The following is a 13051-nucleotide window of genomic DNA, read 5'->3' on the forward strand; positions in this document are numbered from 1 at the left end:
TGACAGTGGGTGGGTGAACAGATTAAAGAGGAAAGGGTTGGAAGAGAGAGTAGTGTGTGTGAAAAAAAAAAAAAAAGCAGGCCCTCTACCTTTGACAGACTCTTGCTGTATTCTCCAGTAACAGCTATCCAAAGCCAAATGCCAAAATGAAGGCATGAAAATAGCTTGCACTTCAGAGTTAAGCAGACTTGAATTTGAATCCAAGCTCTGGATTTGAGATACGTAACTTCAGTTTTCTTAACTTGGTGAAACTTATGGTTAGCAGCTATTGTAAAGCTTAAATGAGATAATATGATTCAGCAGATAGTGGGTTTTTAGTAAATATTCTCTTATCGTGGCCTCCCTAAATTGGCTTAGTTCCTTCCTCATCTAGCCCATAATGTAAAAGACTCATCAAAGAAACACACTGGGCTGCTTAGAGATCTGTATCTAGAAGCTGTAAATAACGTGTGGTGGGGAGAGAAGGGTGCTGAAGACAGAAAAATCTTTGGCCAGGAATAGAAAGTCCGGTCTCTCCATTGATGAAGCCTCTTCCTTTGTGCTGCCTCACAGTTCTCTGGTTCTTGAAAGCCACAGAAGTGTTTACCAGAACAACAACCCTAACTGTGTTTCCAACGCTTTACCAACAGGAAGATTCACAGCGCAGGCAGAGAAAACAGAACGAGGCGCCACATTCTTTCCCATTCGAAGACAGCAAAGCTGGATCCTGGAGTGACAGCCGCTCCTTGCTCCTCTAGCCAGGAGTGGGGAAAATCTCCTTCCAAGCGGAGTCCGGGGGAAGGCAGAGAACCAGGGAATGCATAGCACCTTTACCCATCTCTCTAGGTCGCTTGCCCCACCTGCCCCCCTTTACGTGGTTCTAACGCAGTTTCTGCTTTGGAGAAATGTTGGCAAGCGGTGAGCCGCCAGTCCCCTGGCAGGATTATTTCCCTGTCTCGGAGAACTTTCAGCACCGCGGACAGCGCCCCTCCCCGCCATCCTCTCTGTGGTCCAGGCTCCTGACTGGTGCTATCCTGCCGCTTGGCGTTCTCCCGGACCCCTTCCTGGAGGGGGCTCTGGTGGGAGTGGGTGGAGCAGGGAGAGGCGGTGGCTTATCATTCTGTGTTTCTTGGTCAACTCTGGCCAGTGACCGGCCCCGCCACTTCGGTGAGAATCCCTCCCAAGAGCCGGTTCCTTTGCGCCTCTCAGTTCAAGACCTCAATGAACCGAGTCTGGCACAGGTGGTGGGGTGGGGAGTGCCAGGAACAGCCGAGAGCTCTACTGTTCCAGCATTCCCGCATCTTTCCTCCGCCTTCACTTCGCTTCTAGTCATTTGGCGACTTCTATCTTACTGTTCAATCACAAAACAAAATACCTGTGTGTGGGGGCGGGGGAGGGAGGGGGTGACTCGAGCGAGAAGGAGGTTGGGGGCTGCGTCCCGCAAGGCCACACTGCCCTACTCTGGCCCTCTGGATTCGTAGGACACTGATGTGCTTTGGCATGGGGGAAGAGAGGAGTCTTACGTGCAGGTGACAGTCCTCTCCCCAGGGTTGCCCCCTCTGGCCAGGGAGCTTCCCTGGACACTTCACCCATCACGTCCTCCTCGTCGCCCCTGGCGTGTCACCGCTCTCTGGGGACAGATGCTCCTGAGAGCGCGCTGGCCTGGTCGGGTCACCGGGCTCAGCTAGAGTCCCTGTGAAGAGTTTGCTCTCTGGTAAAAGGGCAGACGTTGTTTGTCCCCGCTCTCCCCTCGGGCTTCGGCCGGAAAAGCGTCTCTTCCTCTCCATGGACTCTTTCCGAGGCCGAGAACCGAACTGTGCGAGCCCGGTGTGTGCAAGGCATGGGGGGACAGGACGAGCCCGGCGTCGGTGGAGACCCGGGGGGCCCGGACGCAGCTCGCGGCTCCCTCCTTCACCTCTATCTCCCGCCGCGCCGGAGCTGCATTCGTCCCAGCCCCGCCTGGTAGCCCTGCGAGTTGGAGCCCGGCGTCCCCCTACCCTGCATGCTGTCCAGGCCACATTACGGGCCAGAGCCGGAGAGACCCTGACTCGCCTCCTTCCTTCTTACAGGAGACCCCTTCCCGGAGGGCGCGCCTCAGCCTCCGCGCCATGTTCCTGCTTCCCCCCTCCCGGTGGCTCCGGCTCCCTGGTTCATTCAACCAGAGGCAATCATTCCCATGCGCGGGGGTCCAGCTGGGATGCAGAGGGCACGGAGGCGGACAGACCGCGGCGAAGGGGGACGTTCACTCACCGGAGGGCTGGAGGCGATGACCTGGCTGCCGGGGTTGATGGCTGGCCGTCCGCACTTACAGCGCCCGGCCCTGCCTCCTGTGATGCTGGCTGGTGGCGCCAAAGGAAGGCAGCAGGCAGCCGCTGCTGCGGAACAGCTCCTCGGTTATGCAGATTGCCCCGTCTACCCCGCACCCTCCCCGCGGCCTGTCAGTCCTCCCTCCAGCTAGCTGGTCTCCGCCCTCCTGGAATCACGTGGGCTGCTCAACCCCTTACGTTATTGAGCCGAAGCCTCTCACCAGACGGCCCCCCTCCCCGCAAACACACACACGCACACACACACGCACACGCGCGCGCTCTCTCTCTGTCAACTCCTGCCTGACCTACTGAGCCTCCAGGTGCCGCTTCCAGTATCTCAGGCTATATGAGGCCGAGGGGCAAGAGATGCAAGCAGCTCTCTGTCCGGGGAAAGGACCAGGCAGGACTCTGCAGTATCGGTGTGTTGCGAATGCACAGATTCTGCCAGAAGCTCCACCTCTGCTGGACTTGGCATTGGACAAAGCCGGCTACCCAGCCCCGCTTCCTGCCCTCTGAAAGCTTCCCGCCTTCTTCACGGAGCCCTTGCTGCTCTTAAACTTCTTCCACCTCCCTTAGCATTACTGAAAAGAAAGGATGGGAGAGATTGATTTCCCCTCCCTTCCTAAAAAAGGCAAGACCTTCCTCCTTCTCCAAAGTTCAAGTAGGCCAAGTTTATCTTTTGATTCTCAACATCTTATGAGTAGAAAGATCGAGGATTTGAGATTTGAAGACTGACCAGGAATTTCGGTCTATGTGACCTTGGGGGTATCTAACTTCTACTAACCTTTCTTCTCTCATCTGTGAAATGACCTCCTCACAGAACTATTATGAGAATTTAAAAATGATCATATTCTTAAAATTGCCTATCTCAGGGCTAGACACATATTTAGAAGTCAATAAATGAGAGTCCTTCCCCTGTCTCTGTTAAGAAATAAATTTCGGAAAACAAGGAGATTGTGATTTGTGCCAGTAGAAAGGAAGTATCTTTTGTAAACTTAGAAGGGAGTATCTGTGCATTCAGGCTAGACAGATAACGTGTGAGTGGGGACAAGATATACACGGGGCTTATATTTTTTCATTGGCTCTGTTAGGATGAGAACTATGTTATGTCTCAAAAGGATGAGGTATAGATGGTACAAACCCAGGCATGTTTGGCCTCATCAGAGAATGAATTATTTAACATGCATTGAATAGACTGATTTAGATGGAAAGTACCTACATGAATTCTTGCATCTTTGGTCCAAGCCCTCAAAATACATGGGATCTAATGAGATGTAACTCTCCATCCTTGGAAACAAATTCACTGGGCTTCTGTTTGGGAAGAATACTGGCTGTCTGACACTTCCCTCCTAGGATGGAGCAGTTCAAGTGTACCTTTAGGTTGTGTGTTCTAGCTCAGAGGACCTGGATTCTCTCCAGAAATATGACTAATCAATGCCAGGACAGTCTGGGAAAGTCCACCTAGCTTAAGCTTATTATTGCCTTGGACCAGCATCCAGGTCTGAAGTCTTGAGACATTCCCATAATTTGAGCTTATGAGAGTTCTGCAGGGTATATCAGATCTCCTGGGATACCCAAGAAGCTATGAAACATTTCAGGACAGGCAGAGTTAAAGAATCAGAAGTTTGAAGCCTTAATGCAGTCTCTGCCAGTTGCTTATTGTATGATCTTTGACAAGTCACTCAAACTCTCAGAGTCTTAGCTTTACAATGGGAATAGAACATCTGTCTGCCTTCTCCATGAGCTTGTTGTAATGTTCAAATGGGATAAAGTATGAGAAGCCATACTGTGAAAGGTGAAGAGCGAATAAATGCAAGCTATTAACATTATAGACTGAAGAAAACCCTGAATTTTTTCTAGTCCAGATGCATTACAGTCATGAAGAGATAGGAAGTTGGGATTTGTCATGGAATGGGCAGCTACCAAAGTGTCAGTGTTTTTCTGTAAGTCTGTGTGTGTGCATGTAATTCAAGGGGTGTGGTGTTTCAAGCACTGTATTTTCATTTTTGCTGTCTTCTTTGATGGATTTCTGGATTAAATCTCATTTTTTCCTGGCTTTTCATTATTAGAACAACACCAGCCACAATCACAGTGGTTATGAGTATTTAATATCGAGGTAAGTTTGTGCCTGTATTTCAGGACAGAGGGTTTACACTTTTCTGACTTTCGCAGGTAAAACTGATTTGGGTTAGAAATTCAAAATGGGTTTGATTTCAAAGAAAACAATATTTACCATCCAGGAACAATTTCTGGTTAATCGTCAGCACCTTGAATGGTGATATGAGTCTCCAGTCTACTGCCAATAAACCCAATGAAATCTTCACACAAACCAGGAACTCCTGAGGAGGTCTCCCACCTGTAAGCAGATTCACTTTCCTGTTTACTTCCTTTTAATATTCTTCAGAAAGTGTCAGTTTGGACCTCTTTATATTTAGGGACACCAAAAGACCAGAAGGTGCCAACTCACGCTCCTATACCTATCATTAAAAAAAAATTGTCCAGGGTTGGTAAAATGCTAACTCTGACTCCTACCTACCTCTGTGTTGTCATGAGGAAACATGAGAAATGGAAGAATAAGCATGAAATAATTTAATTTTGCCTCAAAAATTGTGCCTTTATGAGCAGTTACTTGGATGAGCATAAATTTCAGAAAAATTTGGACAGTTTCACCAGAAGTTGCTCTGGGACTCTGAATAATTTTTTCAAACAAGTTTTCAATGTCCAATTCACCTTTCCCAGCACAGGGCAGAAAAAGGAGCTTAGGGAACAGATCTTGCATAGATTGCAATAGAAAGTTACACCTTAACAACGATTTCTAGATAAGTTTTCCCTTGGGTCCTACTCCTTTACTTACAAGCGCTTATCTTTTGCCTGTTGACTGCCTCCTTTATGAGACATTGCAGACACTTTCCAGCTGTAGACAGAGCATAAATGAACCAATGAATAGAAATGCAGTAGATAAAAATGTAGTGGAGCATTTAGAGCCACACACAGCAGGAGCAATTAACGTGTATCTCAGTTCCAGGGTTGAGCAGTCATACTGCAGAGTGATTGCTAATTAGATCTTGAAAGTACACATCCTAGTTTTCTTTTTCCAACAGTTGGAATGTGGGACTTTTGATTCATTTTATTCAGTGTATTCTAGACACGTGAGATATAGCCATGAAGAACCCAGAAATGGTTCTTGCTCTCCTTGAGCTTACAGTCTAGTGGAGGGAGTCAGACCCTAATCAAGTAAACAGAAAAGTGGAGATAAGTACCATGATGAAAACAAAATAGAGCGATATAACAAGGAGCGAAGGGCGCCGCTTCAGTTGAGTGGTAGAGAACTGACAAAAGCAAATGCAGGGGCCAAGACACACAAGTTATTACTTTCCAAGGAAGGGGCAGTGCCCTCTTACCCAAGGCCTTTTGCCAAAAGTCTACATTATTAGCAGGGTAATCATAAAATCCTTCATGATTGACCCACATGGATGGATTATGGTTAGGCCACCAGGAGATTGGCCAGATGCCTTAACGACCATTACCTGTTTTTCTCTCATGATTCATGACGATGAATACCTGATGCTTTCTTCTAGAAGGAACCCAAGCTCATCAATGCCCCTGACTTTTGCCTCTAAGCAGATTCAGAAGCTGAGAAACCAAAAACACCACTGTGACAGCCTGGCCAGAGGCTGGTCAAGAGCCCTCTAAGTGGAGAGGTTGCTTCTGGGCAGCAAAAGGAGAAGAAAAGACAGAACCAGAACCCAGTGTATCACAGGCACACAGTAAAGATATGGTAAATAAATAACCTGCTGCTAGGATTCTAACAATTGGGCTGGGAATTTATAAGCAAATTATCTATGAGTAACTATCCTCTGGGTATTTAAACTCCAAGAGGAAGAAGGGGGATGCTGACCTGAGCATGTTCTTTTCATTCCTCCCAAATTTACAGAGAGGTATAGCAACTCTCCTCACCCCGACACCCCGCAGCATGAGTAAAGTTCCTTAATGACGAAGCTGTGGAAAGAAGTCAGGAGTGTCAAACCAATGGAGTTCCCTGACATGAAAGGAAACACTAAAGCAAACAGTTCTTCCCACTTTTTATACATTTTCTTTAAATACACTCACTTTTCCACTTAATTTATTTTAAAGATATTGCTATCACTACTTTAAAGAGAAAACTGGCAACAGTTGCCATATAGACAAGATCATCATTTAAATAACAGTGAAAATAAAACACTGCTCCTGTGATTAAGCCAAGTACTATTGCCTGCCCAGGAACCTGAGGCTTGCTTTCTTTTCATGAAAAGAAGAAAATTAGGGGACTTCCCTGGTGGCTCAGTGGATAAGACTCTGCACTCCGAGTGCAGGGTCCCGGGTTCGATCCCTGGTCAGGGAGCTATATCTCACATGCATGCCGCAACTAAGGAGCCCACGTGCTGCAACTAAGACCTCGTGTAACCAAATAAATAAATAAATGAATATTAAAAAAAAAAGAAGAAAATTAGCAACTGTTAAAGAGGTGTTAAAATATATTCGCATCAAACTGAGACTTTCTCCATGAAGGAATCAGAAATGTTGAAAGACAAGTGGAAAAGGATAACTTTTTCACTGTGTGATTATAGGTCATTTAGTGCTGAATCCTAGTACTATTTATTTTATGTTTTTTGCGGTACACAGGCTTCTCACTGTTGTGGCCTCTCCCGTTGCGGAGCACAGGCTCCGGATGCGCAGGCTCAGTGGCCATGGCTTACGGGTCCAGCCGCTCCGCAGCATGTGGGATCTTCCCGGACCAGGGCACGAACCCGTGCCCCCTGCATCAGCAGGCGGACTCTCAACCACTGCGCCACCAGGGAAGCCCTCTAGTACTATTTAAATCAGTATTTCTCCCAATTTTAAAGTGCATAGGAATCATATGGGGATCTTGTTAAAAATACAGAATTGGATTCAGTAGGTCTGGGGTGGGACCCAAGGAGTTGCATTTCTAACACAATCTCAGTGATGCTGGTGTTGCCGGTTGTTGGATCACTTCTTGAGTAGCAAGGATCCAAAGTACCAGTGATGATATGTGTCCCACATTTGGGGGTATGTCAACTCTTATTTTACAGATGAGAAAAGTGAGGACTTGGGGGTTGTACATAGCCTAAAGTTATTTAGGTTCTCTTCCAAAAGATCTGTATGGTCACTGCCTTGCTGCTAGGGCCCTCAGAAACCGTTTTTCAAGGGGCTATGACATGAAAGTCAAGGTTCAGACTGCTGTGTTCTGCAGGTTATTCTGTGGTAACAGACACACCCAAACTCTCAGTAGCTTAAAATAACAATACTTATTGTTCACATTATGTCTCCACTGTGGATGACTCTGGGTTCTGCTCCATGTAAATCGCTTTATACCATGTTATGATGCCCCATCTCAACATGATACTTCAGAGTTGACCTTGGCAGGCAGGACCAAAGCTGGAGGACCTTGTACCATCAACTAAATGCTCTGGCTTGGAAGTGATGCATGTCACTATTGCCCACAGCCCATTGGCCAGAACATGGCACCACTCAGCGGTAGTTACAAGCAGGGAGTGGGGAAGAAGAATACTTCCATCTTCCTGGAATAAGAGTAGAATCAGTTACAGTGAACACGAAAAACCTCTACCAAATAAATAGTTTTTCTGTCACTAACAATCCTTGATTCTGTTATCACAGTCTTTTCTCTCTTCTCAGGATCTCCCATATCCAATGTTCCCAGGCCATGGGGCCACTGTTAGCCCACCTCCCCCCGCCCCCTAGTCCTTCTGTATCATACAGAAGGAAAAGGCAGTATAATGGCAGAGGGAATGCAGGATGCCAGGAGACTTTGGTGATAGCAGGGGCATCAAAAGAGGCCAAGTCAGGGAAAGTGGCCATGGTGACTGGGAGAGAGAGAGGAGTAGAGAAGAAGCGGAGCAAGGGAAAGGAGATGAAACAACCATTTCTTTAGGACCTACTAAATGTTAGGCCCTGTATTAGGATATTTACATAATTTTGCCCTCATAACATTCAGGTTGTTATTGGCCTTCTTTACACTCAAGGAAACAGAGGCTCAGAGGGCTTATATAACTTGTCAAGGTCAACACAGAGTGTAAACTAGGATCGATGCCAGACTGTAAGCCTAGAATCTCCCAGGAAGTCTAAGAAAGTCACTCTCACAGAGCAAGGCAGGACTGGTCCTGAAGAATGGACTCTACCTGTTCACACTGACATTGGAATTCCTTGGTTGTAGTGGGCACGTGCACACAAACAGCCGAGACATCCTGATTCCATAGTGGCTACTATGTGCGGTTATACGGTACGCCTGGGAGACCAAGCTTCTGAAGCCCTTGAGGGGAGGATGTAATAGTTAAGGTCAGTGTGGGTGTTGGGAGGTCTTGCTCTGGAGCCTGAGAGCGATGGGGCCTAGAATTGTCCCATGTACTGTTCAAATCAAGGTAGGAAGGAGCAGAGGCTCTGGAGTCAGACAGACCTAGGTTTGTATCCAAACTCAACCGCTTATTAGTGATGTGGTATTTGGCAAATCATTCAAGTTCTCTGAGACTTGGTATTCCAACCTGTAAAAGGGGATAATAGTGCCTAACTGCAGAGTCGTGGTGAAAACTGGAAATAGCATACATAAAGTGCCCACCACATGTAGTTGCTCAATGTAAATGTCTAGTCTTAGTGTTACTAGCGATGAGAAGATCCCTCTACCTACCTGAGTGAGTTCAGCCATGGCAGGTTCCTGTTCTGAGCCTCCATTTGTTCTTCAGAAACATGAGGGAATGGGAGCATATTTCCCCTAAGAGCTCTTCCAGAGACTCAAGTCAATGCACCAGGAGTCATGGGGTTCTCCTGGGGACAGCTGGGGAACGGGGCCCACTGAGCAGCCGTACCCAGTGCAGCACTGAGAAGGGAAACAGCTTATGCTGAATGAAGAGTCCCTGGGCCCACCGGCAGGGTTCCCAAGCCCCAGACAGTAGCAGACTTCATTTTGTTGCCATTGCCACCAACCAATGACCCACTAAAACAATAGGCAATGTAGGGATGACTATGGGTCCAGGGGTGGTCTTTTTAGCCACGCTTGCGCATAGGAAGGACCACGTTGCTAACAGAAGCAGTGCCTGCCAAGGCAGCAGCTCCAGCAGCAGCTTTGAATACAGAACAGAAATGTCAATAAGCACCAGAGAGAATTGGAGGGAGAGGAATGGCGCTCACACTAATGGGACTGTTAGCTTACTCCAGTCTCAACAGCTCATGCTATTGCCACCAAGTGGAGAATGGATTATACTGGTAGTGTATAATCAATTGTGTCCACAGCAGATTCCCTTCATGAGATGGGCAGGCAAATCACTACCCTCTGAGTAAGCATCCCTCATGTAAAACAGTGATTATTTTATTGTCAGCCTTTTAAAGATATGTATTCACTTGCTGTGTATAAGCTTTCTCCTGTTTAATTCAATGACTTTTAGAAAATGAGAATATTTCCTTCCATTGACTCATTTCTTAAAGCTCTTAAGAAGACCAGAGACTCTATAAAGCACTCCAGTACATTAGATGAAGGTGATAAGACAATTTAGAAACGGGAATGAAGCTCCAGTTTCTGTCTATTCCCAGTCCCCGCTGGGGAAAGCTTAAATCCTCAACCACAGATGTCTGTTTCCAGAATCCCAGGGAGGGAGAGTTCACTGGCTCCCGCCTCCCCCTCCTTCCACAAAATGTGATTGTGTTTAATTATCCTTGTGCAATAAGGTTTTTGTCTCATTGTCCATGTCAGGTACCAGGAGGGCCTTTAAGATGATTCAAGGCAAGAACCAGTATGTCCTGCTTGGAGGATTCATTCATCCCAGGCCCTGCAGCCCTCTGTCTTCAGATGGGCCAGTCACTCTGGCACTGGCGGTTGGGTCTGTGTGCAGCTTGGTCTGGGACACCTTCTCCACGTGGTTTGGAGCAACTACCAGTGAACTTCCAGATCTTGAAACATGACTCGGCCTCTTGGATCTAGTCCTGAACCAGACACCAGCTCACTGCTTTCTAGGTTCTGACCCTACAGGCCCCACTTTTAATTGTCTAGCCAAGCCCTGTGTTATTGCAGAGGATATACACTGAATTTTTTCTTAATTTGATCTCTGTTTATATATCCGCGTTCAGTAGAGGCTTGGGTATCTGTTAAAATGGTGACCAAACAGGAGGCACTGATCTAATGTATAAAAACACTGTTGTGAGAAATAAGGCTGGCTCCCTTTATTCTTACACTGTCCTGATGAGTAACTGCATAGGTTTGCTTCATTCATGAGGTCTGTTCCAGGCTTGAGCTTTTCTTTCTGTTCTCTGGGCTCTCCATCTTCTGATGTGGAGATATGGTGATGCAGATGATGACGGCTGTGCAGGAACACTGCTGATGCCTTCCCACCTGCTCCCTGCACCTCAAGCCCCCTACCCTGGCTGAATCAGCTGCTGCTCTTCTCACTATGGTTAGTCTAGGAGACACTTGCACCAGTTAACATATCATCAGAAGAAATACTTTAAGCTATAATGGGAAATGAGGTAAACTTAATCCCATCTCACAATAGCTTAAAGACTTTAATTGTTTTGTCCAGAATAGATGCTGACAATGGCTGGTTTAAAAAGCAGGTGCCCATCTCCTTTGAATCCTCTAAGTGGCTTTAACATCACTGGTTCTTTACTAAATGAACTCTGCATAAAACTTGTGCCATCTCACACATGCCAATGCTTTTGGCTGGTTAGGAATCTTCATAAAACAAGAGAAAAAGTGTCAATGTGAAGGAGAGCAAGAGAATGTCTGCCCTATTCAGGAAGGTGATGTGACCTCTGGCTTTGAGAAAGTTCTGTGTCTAGCCAAGAGAATAGCATGAAATCTTTCAAGAATTAGGCTTTCTTCCATGTCAGGTAAGTGAATTACAAGATAAAGAAATCTCCAGCTGTACATATTGTGTTTATGTGGCGGGGGGCATAAAATAACCTTAGTGATGTGAGACGTGGAAATGATTGCTATGCCCTGACGCCTCCCGTGATGAGACTTAGGTGGGTTTAGGAGAGATGTTGGAGGAACTATTTATTTGAACTAAATGGAGAAGGTGCAAGTAAAAAAGCATCTTTTTTTGTGGGGAGGGGGGAGCGGTGATTTCAGCCTGATCCAGAAGGCCAGATGTTTGAAAATTAAAATTATAATGGCTAACATTTATTGAGCGCTGACTAGATGGGGTTCAAGGAGGTCATAGATGCCAGTCATTTGTTGACTGAGTCAAATAAACTCTGAATAACCAGATTAGTGGTAGAATCTGATGTGTAAGTTTTCAAGGAGAATTTCAGAATAGCTGCCCTGAGGAGAATTTATTTTTATTTATTTATTTATTTTTTGCCGTACGCGGGCCTCTCACTGTTGTGGCCTCTCCCGTTGCGGAGCACAGGCTCCGGACGTGCAGGCTCAGCGGCCATGGCTCACGGGCCCAGCCACTCCGCGGCATACGGGATATTCCCGGACCGGGGCACGAACCAGTGTCCCTGCATCGGCAGGCGGACTCTCAACCACTGCGCCACCAGGGAAGCCCCTCCTATACTTTTCTTATCTTAGACATTCCCCTCCTGATCCTCTCCAGGGCCCCTTTTAAACATGGGGTCCAACTATCAATACATTAAATTCTTGAATCTTAATTTAAGGTGAATGACCTTATAAGGTAGTTGCACGTAAATGATCATAGTTGAGCTAATATTGGTTTTCTTGTTCTAGCATAATCTTTGTTTTTTCTATATAGCACAGGATTGGGGAACCATCCTTTTATTTGTTTAATATATATAGTCATTCTTAAAAAGTTTGTTTATATTCCACTAATTCCCTACCTATATATATATATATATTTTTTTTTTTTTTTTTTTTTTTTTTTGCGGTATGCGGGCCTCTCACTGTTGTGGCCTCTCCCGTTGCGGAGCACGGGCTCCGGACGCGCAGGCTCAGCGGCCATGGCTCACGGGCCCAGCCGCTCCGCGGCATGTGGGATCCTCCCGGACCGGGGCACGAACCCGCGTCTTCTGCATCGGCAGGCGGACTCTCAACCACTGCGCCACCAGGGAACCCCGAGGAGAATTTATTAAACGAACATCAAATAAATATTTCCCAAGAGCTGACTATGTGCGTGGTGACCAAGCTGGGCCTTTGTGATAAAGGAAAAGAGGAAAAACAGAACTGCCTAAAACTGAGTTGCTGAGTAGAACTGTAGAGGTTTTTTTTGGATGCTGTGTGTGTAATGAATACTAGGTAGAGGTGAGGGGGAGTTGGCGTCCAGCAGTTTGGCTAGCTTGCTGTGATCTGACATTGAGTGGGCAATAAGGAGAATGTGGCTGTGATGTGGCCTTTTCAGTCTTCCCTGTGAATGACTTTCTAAATGAAAAGTTAGGGACTTCAGGCACAGCTGGGTCCGGGTGCTGAGAGAACATCACGAGGTGTCTGTCATCATCTCTCAGTTCTGTTTGTATCTGAGTTAGCTTCATCCTCAGCCAAACTCTCTCCTCAAGGGTGGCAAATGGCTACCAGTGGCCCCAGGCTCACTTTTTTTTTAAAGTCTTGACTGAATGTGTTACAATATTGCTTCTGTTTTATGTTTTGGATTTTTGGCCGCAAGGCATGTGGGATCTTAGCTCCCCGACAAGGGATTGAATCCACGCCCCCTGCATTGGAAGCGTGGAGTCTCAACCACTGGACTGCCAGGGAAGTCCCCCCAGACTCACTTTTTTACCAGGTTAACAACCCCAGTAGAAGGAGAGTA

General features: G+C 46.7%; 1 protein-coding gene across 1 annotated transcript in view; it reads right to left on the bottom strand.

Annotated features, from left to right (window-relative positions):
- The window catches only part of SLC7A14 (solute carrier family 7 member 14), a 119203-nt gene extending 116767 nt beyond the window's left edge, over positions 1 to 2436 (bottom strand). The window contains exon 1 of the mRNA XM_067738018.1: positions 2230 to 2436. The gene's annotated coding sequence lies outside the window, so the exon portion shown is untranslated. The remainder of the gene's footprint in view (positions 1 to 2229) is intronic.
- Between the last annotated feature and the right edge of the window lie 10615 nt (positions 2437 to 13051).

This window comes from Pseudorca crassidens, chromosome 5 (genome assembly GCF_039906515.1).
Source record: "Pseudorca crassidens isolate mPseCra1 chromosome 5, mPseCra1.hap1, whole genome shotgun sequence".
Classification (NCBI taxonomy): Eukaryota; Metazoa; Chordata; class Mammalia; order Artiodactyla; family Delphinidae; genus Pseudorca; species Pseudorca crassidens.